This window comes from Miscanthus floridulus, chromosome 15 (assembly GCF_019320115.1).
Source record: "Miscanthus floridulus cultivar M001 chromosome 15, ASM1932011v1, whole genome shotgun sequence".
Classification (NCBI taxonomy): Eukaryota; Viridiplantae; Streptophyta; class Magnoliopsida; order Poales; family Poaceae; genus Miscanthus; species Miscanthus floridulus.
The window spans coordinates 28,611,536-28,618,571 of record NC_089594.1 but is presented as its reverse complement, the minus strand read 5'-3'; positions in this window follow the sequence as shown (position 1 = coordinate 28,618,571).

The following is a 7,036-nucleotide window of genomic DNA, read 5'->3' as shown; positions in this document are numbered from 1 at the left end:
GTTCGAACCAAAATTTGAGACCCAAATTGATTTCAACCTAAAAAGTGATGAATACCAAAGTTGTTCAACTCATGAATATATACAACTTTTATTTTGGTCATTTCTTCATTTGACAAATTCTTAGCACACATTGTTCACTAATCTTACACATGTCTCATATAGTTTATAAAACCTTATGAGAGATGTGTCACATTTATGAACAATGTCATTACCACTTTGTCATATGAAGAAATGACCAATACAAAAGTTGTAGATCTTGATGAGTTATTCAACTTTGGTATTTATCACTTTTTCAGCTGAAATCATTTGGGGTACCAAAATCTTATCTGAAGTTGCATTTTTTTGAAATTCAAAATTTAAATTGCTCAAACTTTTTCATATGTATATATTGACAAAACCAACAAAATAAATTGATAGAGAATGATTTTAGAAAATTTTAGGAAAAAAATCATCAGATTTGGAGTTAGTATGAGGAAGAAAAACTAGTTACAAAGTTGACCCACAGATTAAAAAAAGAAATCACACTGTTCACTATGATCATGTAAGGATCATCTAGAACAGTGTGATTTCTCTTTTTAATCTGTGGGTAAACTTTGTAACTAGTTGTTCTCCCTCATACTAACTCCAAATGTGATGGTTTTTTTTCTTAAAATTTTCTAAAATCATACTTCAACATTTAAGTTTGATCAAACTTGGATGTGACAATATTTTACACCTTTCAAATTTTGAAATTTGAAAAAAGACAAGTTGAAACCATAATTTGGACCCCCAAATCATTTCAACTGAAAAAGTAATGAATACCAAAGTTGAATAACTCATGGAGATCTACAACTTTTATTTTGGTAATTTAATAATTTGATAAATTTTTAGTACACATTGTTCACACAAACATACGTGAACGTAGTCTCAAACACACACACACATAAATGTAGATTCAAACACACATACATAAATGTAGTCTCACATACATGAATATAGTCTCACACACACATACATGAATGTAGTCTCACACACACATACATAAATGTAGTCTCACACACACATACATGAATGTAGTCTTACGAACACTGACACACTTACATAAACTAGCTAGCCCACCGTGACAACTTTCTCCTTGACACCTTTTCGTTCCCATGGCAATACATCTTTGGGCAGGTTCTTTTCCACAGCCTCAATCTTCTTACAAAAGTCTGTGAATAGCGGCATCTCATCGCACTTATTGTAAGCTTCAACATCATCCACGCCATCAACTCCGATGATATGTTATTTCCCGGAGGCCACCACGTGCTTTGTCTTCTTCTTTGGGGGGAGGTTACTTTGCGGGTCGAGCATATAGAAGACTTGCGCGACATGTTCAGTGAGCACCCAAGGGTCATCTTGGTAGCGTACATTCTGGAGGTCGATGACTCTCTGTCCGATCTCATTGAATTGATGTTGCTTGATCTAGCGGCATTGAAATAGGGCCACCTTTATATCTCTTCCATAGTCAAGTTCCATATATCTTCAATTATGCCAAAGTACAGGACCTTTCGTCCCACTCCGTCGAGAGCCTCTATTCGGACGCCGCTGTTCTGATTCACAGATTTCCTGTCCTTTGTGTCGGTATAGTATGTGTACCCATTGATGTCATAAGCATTCCAAGATGTCACATGTTTTGATGGTCCAGCCGCCAACCGACTGATGGTAATATAATCTATGGTTTCTTTTGATGGCCCGGCCGCCAACCGACTGATGGTAATATAATCTATGGTTTCTCTAGGCTGTATGTTCTGGTCCTTCAACCATGATGTCAGGCGTTGCTTATGCTGTTTCATGACCCAATCATCTGAACGGCTATTCCTCTCGGCCATAATGATAGCCATGTGTTCATCAATGTACGGTTGCATCACTGCCATACTCTACAAGACATTGTAATGCGCCCGACTCACCTCTCTGTAATCATTGTCGAGGAACACTTTCCTACCACTTGTGCCCTTCCCAGCTAGCCTTCCCTTGTGATGAGAATCGGGATTACCAATCCCTCTCTGTACTTTTAGCCACTCTTGGCAGCACTCGACGACTTCTTCGGAACTGTAACCCTCTATCATGGAGCCCTCTGGGTGTGTTCGGTTATGCACGTATCAGCTTAGAACCGACATGAACCACTCGTAGGACCACATTTCATGCAAGAAGCTAGGGCCCAGCGCCTCGATCTGATGAACCAGGTGAATCATGAGATGTACCATTATATAAAAAAACGGGAGGTAAACACATCTCTAGCTGGTTCTGGGTCTCCACCATGAATTCATGTAGGTCACTCAGCTCTTGCCTGCGAATCATCTTCTGTGAGATCTTTGAAAAGAAGTAGCACATGCGGGTGATGGCCATCTTTAGGAACTCTAGCTTTATAGCCCTGATTGCAATTGGTAGGAACACTATTAGCATCACATGACAATCATGAGCCTTGCAGTATGTTAATGATAGGTCCTTCATCGACACTAGCTTCTTCGGGTTCGCTGAAAACCCAGTCAGCACTCTGACCCCCTAAGGAAATTGTAAATAGCTCTCCTCTCCTCTAGGGTTAGGTTGAAGCTAGCCGTGTGAAGACTGTACTTGCCATTATCCTGCTGTACCGGCCAAAGCTCCCGCATCACGTTTAGCTGCACCATGTCTTTCCATGATCTGAGACCATCCTTTGACTTGCCCGTGTCCATCAAGGTAGCCATGAGACTCTCAAAGACATTCTTCTGCACGTGCATCGCATCAATGGTAAGGTGGACCTCCAAGTCTGGCCAATAAGACAGGTACTAAAAGAAGATCGATTGCTTCTTGAATGGTACACCTTCAATGGGAGGTGTGCTTCTATATCTGATCGTTCCATCCGGATTCTTCTTTCCATAGACGACGTGTATGTTTTGGACCATTCTGAACACATGTTCTCCATTACGCCGTCTCTCTGGAGGGGGTTCATCCTCCGGGATGTTGCCATAGTATCTTAGGTACAATTTGCCGTGGTACTTGTGACCTGTCTTTAAGAAGCGCCGGTTCCTTATGTAAACTATCTTCCTGGATCCATCTAGGAACACCCATTTAGTACCATACAAACAGACTAAGCATCCAGTCTTGCCTTTGAACTATCTAGACAGGGCAAACAGCATGGGGTAATCATTGGTAGTAACAAATATTATTGCTTTGCATATGAAGTCCTCCCACCGGAATGCATCGTATATTGGCTCCCCATACCTCCATAGCCTCTCCATTTCTTGCATCAGAGGCTCCAAGAACACGTCTATATCAATGCCTGGTTGTTTGGGGCCGGAGATAAGAATGGTGAGGAGAAGGTACTTCCTCTTCTGACACAAATACGTTGGGAGATTGTACATGGTCAAGATGACTGGCCATGTGCTGTGGTCGGTCATCCTCTCATTGAAGGGATTCATTCCATCGGAGCTCAAGCCAAACCGTACATTCCATGGGTCATCACTGAATTCTGCTTTGTACTTGGCATCGAACGCTTGCCACTGGCTACAATCAGCCGGGTGTGCAATCGTATCATCATCCACCTTGCGCTCATCATCCCACCATGTCATCAGTGCGGCTTCCTTAGGGTTTAGGAATATACGCCTCAAGCGGTCGGTCACTGGCAAGTACCACATAACCAGGGCAGGAATTCTTCTCTTATTTGCATCGTTGCCTAATGGAGTTTCCTCTGAGGGCTGAGATTCTTACACCACCTTCATCCCACCCTTCTTCCTCTTTCCTGTGGAGGCTTCCACCCCACTTTGAAGGTCATTGTTCTTGTACCGACTAGCCCCACACCTAGGACATGTATCTAAAGTCTCGAACGATGTGCCACGCCAAAAAAGGATACAGTGGTTGGGGCATGCATGGATTTTTTCAACCCCTAATGTGAGTGGACTTATAACCTTCTTCGCTTGGTATGTGTTGGCGAGAACTATGTTTGGCCGTGGGAGCAACCGTGACATGAGGCACAACAGATCATCGAAACTGTAGTCCGACCAGCCGTACTTAGCCTTCAGGATGAGTAGCTCAAGCACAAAATGTAGCAGTGTGAAGTATGTCGGACAACCCTTCTTAGCATCATACACAATCTTGTTCGATGCTTTTGTCACCCTCTCAAGATTTTCTAGACCTCTCTTGCTCTTTTCTAATATTTCTGGTCCAAAGGCCCCAAGCATTTCATCCAAGTTGTCACCGTCATCTGCATCCCCCTCACGTGCTTCGCCATCATTGCTAGCACCACCAGCATCATCACCACCTTGTTCATTGCCAAAGCCACCACCTTGTTCATTGCTAAAGCCACCACCTTGTTGATTGCCATAGTCATGATCCATTTGTTGCTCAAGATCATCTGTGAATCGGGACAAGTATGCTTAGGTTTCAGCTTCATCAGCTAGATCATCATCGCTATCATCAACAACCACTGTTTCACTATGATGAATCCACACTGTGTAGTCCGGAACAAATCCTCTCCTAATCAGATGTTCTTTGATGGTACTCACATCTTGAAATGCAATAAGGTTCTTGCAATCTTTGCAGGGACAAATAATCATGTCACTATTCTCTTTCAACGTCGCTACATGCTTCTCTGCGGCTTTGATGAATTTGTCCACCTCATCACGGAAAAGAGTGTCGTGTCTTAACGAACCATACATCCAAGAGTTCTTGTAGTCCATCTTATAGAAACAAAACAATCAAAGAAAGAATATTACTCGAGAATAATTGTATATACCTGAGACACACACCATGGTAGTAAAGGATAGTTAATTAATTGACTATTAATGCATAAATATTTTAAAATATAAATTAATTGGTTCAAATAAACAATTTCAAAGAAAACATTTAACAAAATTTAATATTTCATCCACTACCTTTCATGCAAACTCCATTCCAATTTCATGGTAAAGGATAATTAATTAATGGCCTATTTATCCATAACTAATTAAAAACACACATTATAGAAAGGAATCAAAATAAATATTAAATGATAATTAGTTGCCATGGTAGAGGATATTTTACACATTAGAAACAATTAAAATCTTACACATTCACCTACATGCAAACCCTAGTCACATAAAGAAAAATTTGAAAAAGAAAAAAAACAAAATCCTAGATCTAGATCTAGATATAGGGTTTCATGACACATGCATCAAACTTCACTAATACTACACTAAAATCAACAAAGATGTACTAACAAAGGGTGCAATCTTACTTCCCTACCTAATTTACCCTAGTATAGTGAAAATTAGGGTCCAATTTCACTCATAACTAGCTCAAGCTCCATGGAAGAGAGAGAAAACAAAAAATCAAATTAATCACTAACCAACGAATTAAACTTCAAATAAAGAGTTGGAGAAGCATTTCCTTACCTTTTAGAGCCTCTCCACCAAAGGATTTGAGATAAAAAAAAAACTCCCCCTTAGTAGAGCAATTTTTAGGAGGAGCCAAAGGCCTCCCAACCTTTTTTTGTAGAAGAGTGTGTCTCGAGGTGGAAGAAGGGGTGGCTGCTATTTATTCGTGCGCCATCAGTAGGGACGCTGGTGATTCAGCCGCCCCTACAGTCGAATAGCAGGAGTGGCTGCTTATGGCACAGTATGTGCTCTTTGTTTCTTTTTTGATCTCACAATGGAGTTTTTGGAGTGTGACTGACCTGTTCTTTTTGACAGCGGCCAGATGCTGATGGGACTGAGTGTCGCTCCAACTTCCATACGGGAGGAGTGGAGGCCCACCTTGCAGTGCGCCATGATGAGTGGCGGGGAGACTAGGGTGGTGGCGGCACGTCCTTCCCCTTCGAGGGCGGTGCCTACATAGCCAGTCGTAAGTACGACAGCGGTGGCAGAGGTGATGGTGGCGATCCTAGTTGTGGCGAAGGCTACGTCGGAGGTGACCCTTGTGGCCCCTCCCCCACCAGCTGCGGCGGAAGAGGAGAGGGAGACCAGGCTCCCTGCCTCACCGAGCAGAGGGCCGCACGGCTCACCCTCCCGGTCAGAGCTGGAGGTGCTAGGGGGAAATGCGGCCAGTCCGGAGGCGAAACATTTGCCAGCGGGCCATGAGATCGAGGTAATGGAGATCCCCTCTGACGACGAGGAAGGTGACAGGGTGGAGCCACCGGCGCCGTCGCAGGAGCTGGCAGTGGTCCGATCGTCGGCTAGGCCTTCCTACAGGCTAAGGGCGACTGACCTGGTGTGGCCCTGCCTCAGGGACCCAAGGAAGGTTCAGTTCATCCTTTGGGATGAGCAGGAAGATCAGCTCTGGGAGGTGCTTGGGGGAGAGAACTTGCGACGGAGTCTAATCTCGCCCAAACCAGTGTGAAGCTGGAAGAGGCCCTAGAGCGAGTCAAGTCTATCCAGCAGGCGGTCATAGTCGACCTGCCCCACGTCATAGAGGTGAGTTTTCTACGTTCGTCTTTAACTTCTTGGTCTTTCGTTAGTTGCCTCAGCATGCTTGCTTCTCGTTTTGCAGGGTCTGGAGGAGATGTCGAGCTGCAAGTCCCGTTTCCTCCGAATGGAGCATGCTTGGCTAGAGTGGGAAGCCGCGGCATTGCGGTGGGTTGCCGAGCTCGAGCGCTAGCTGGAGTCCACCCACCGCGAGTCTCAAGACCGAGCAGCGAAGGCGATCGAGGCACGGGTGGCAGAACTGCTCGCGGTGGAGCGGGCGACCACCGCCGAGCGAGGGCTCGACGCGGCGAAGGCCCGCCAGGTGTAGACCGAGGCGGCACTGTAGAAGTTCCTAGCAGACACTGAGGCGGCGCTCTAGAGTTCCCTAGAGGCCCTAGAGTCAGAGCGGAAGGCCCGGTCAGAGGTCGGCCAGGAAGTGCTCGTGCTCCAAGGCCAGATGCTGGGGACTGAGGAGGCGAACGCCCGGCTACGCGAGCAAGTGACTCGGTAGGAGGAGGGACTCTCCATCCTCGAGAACACTGGCCTTGGTATGTACTTGTTCTATTTCTAGTTGATGTCTTGTTTTTCCTCTTGCTTCTGAGCTCGTCACCCTTCTTCCAGAGCTGGGCGGAAAGGTGGAGTCGTTGGAGCGAGGCCTG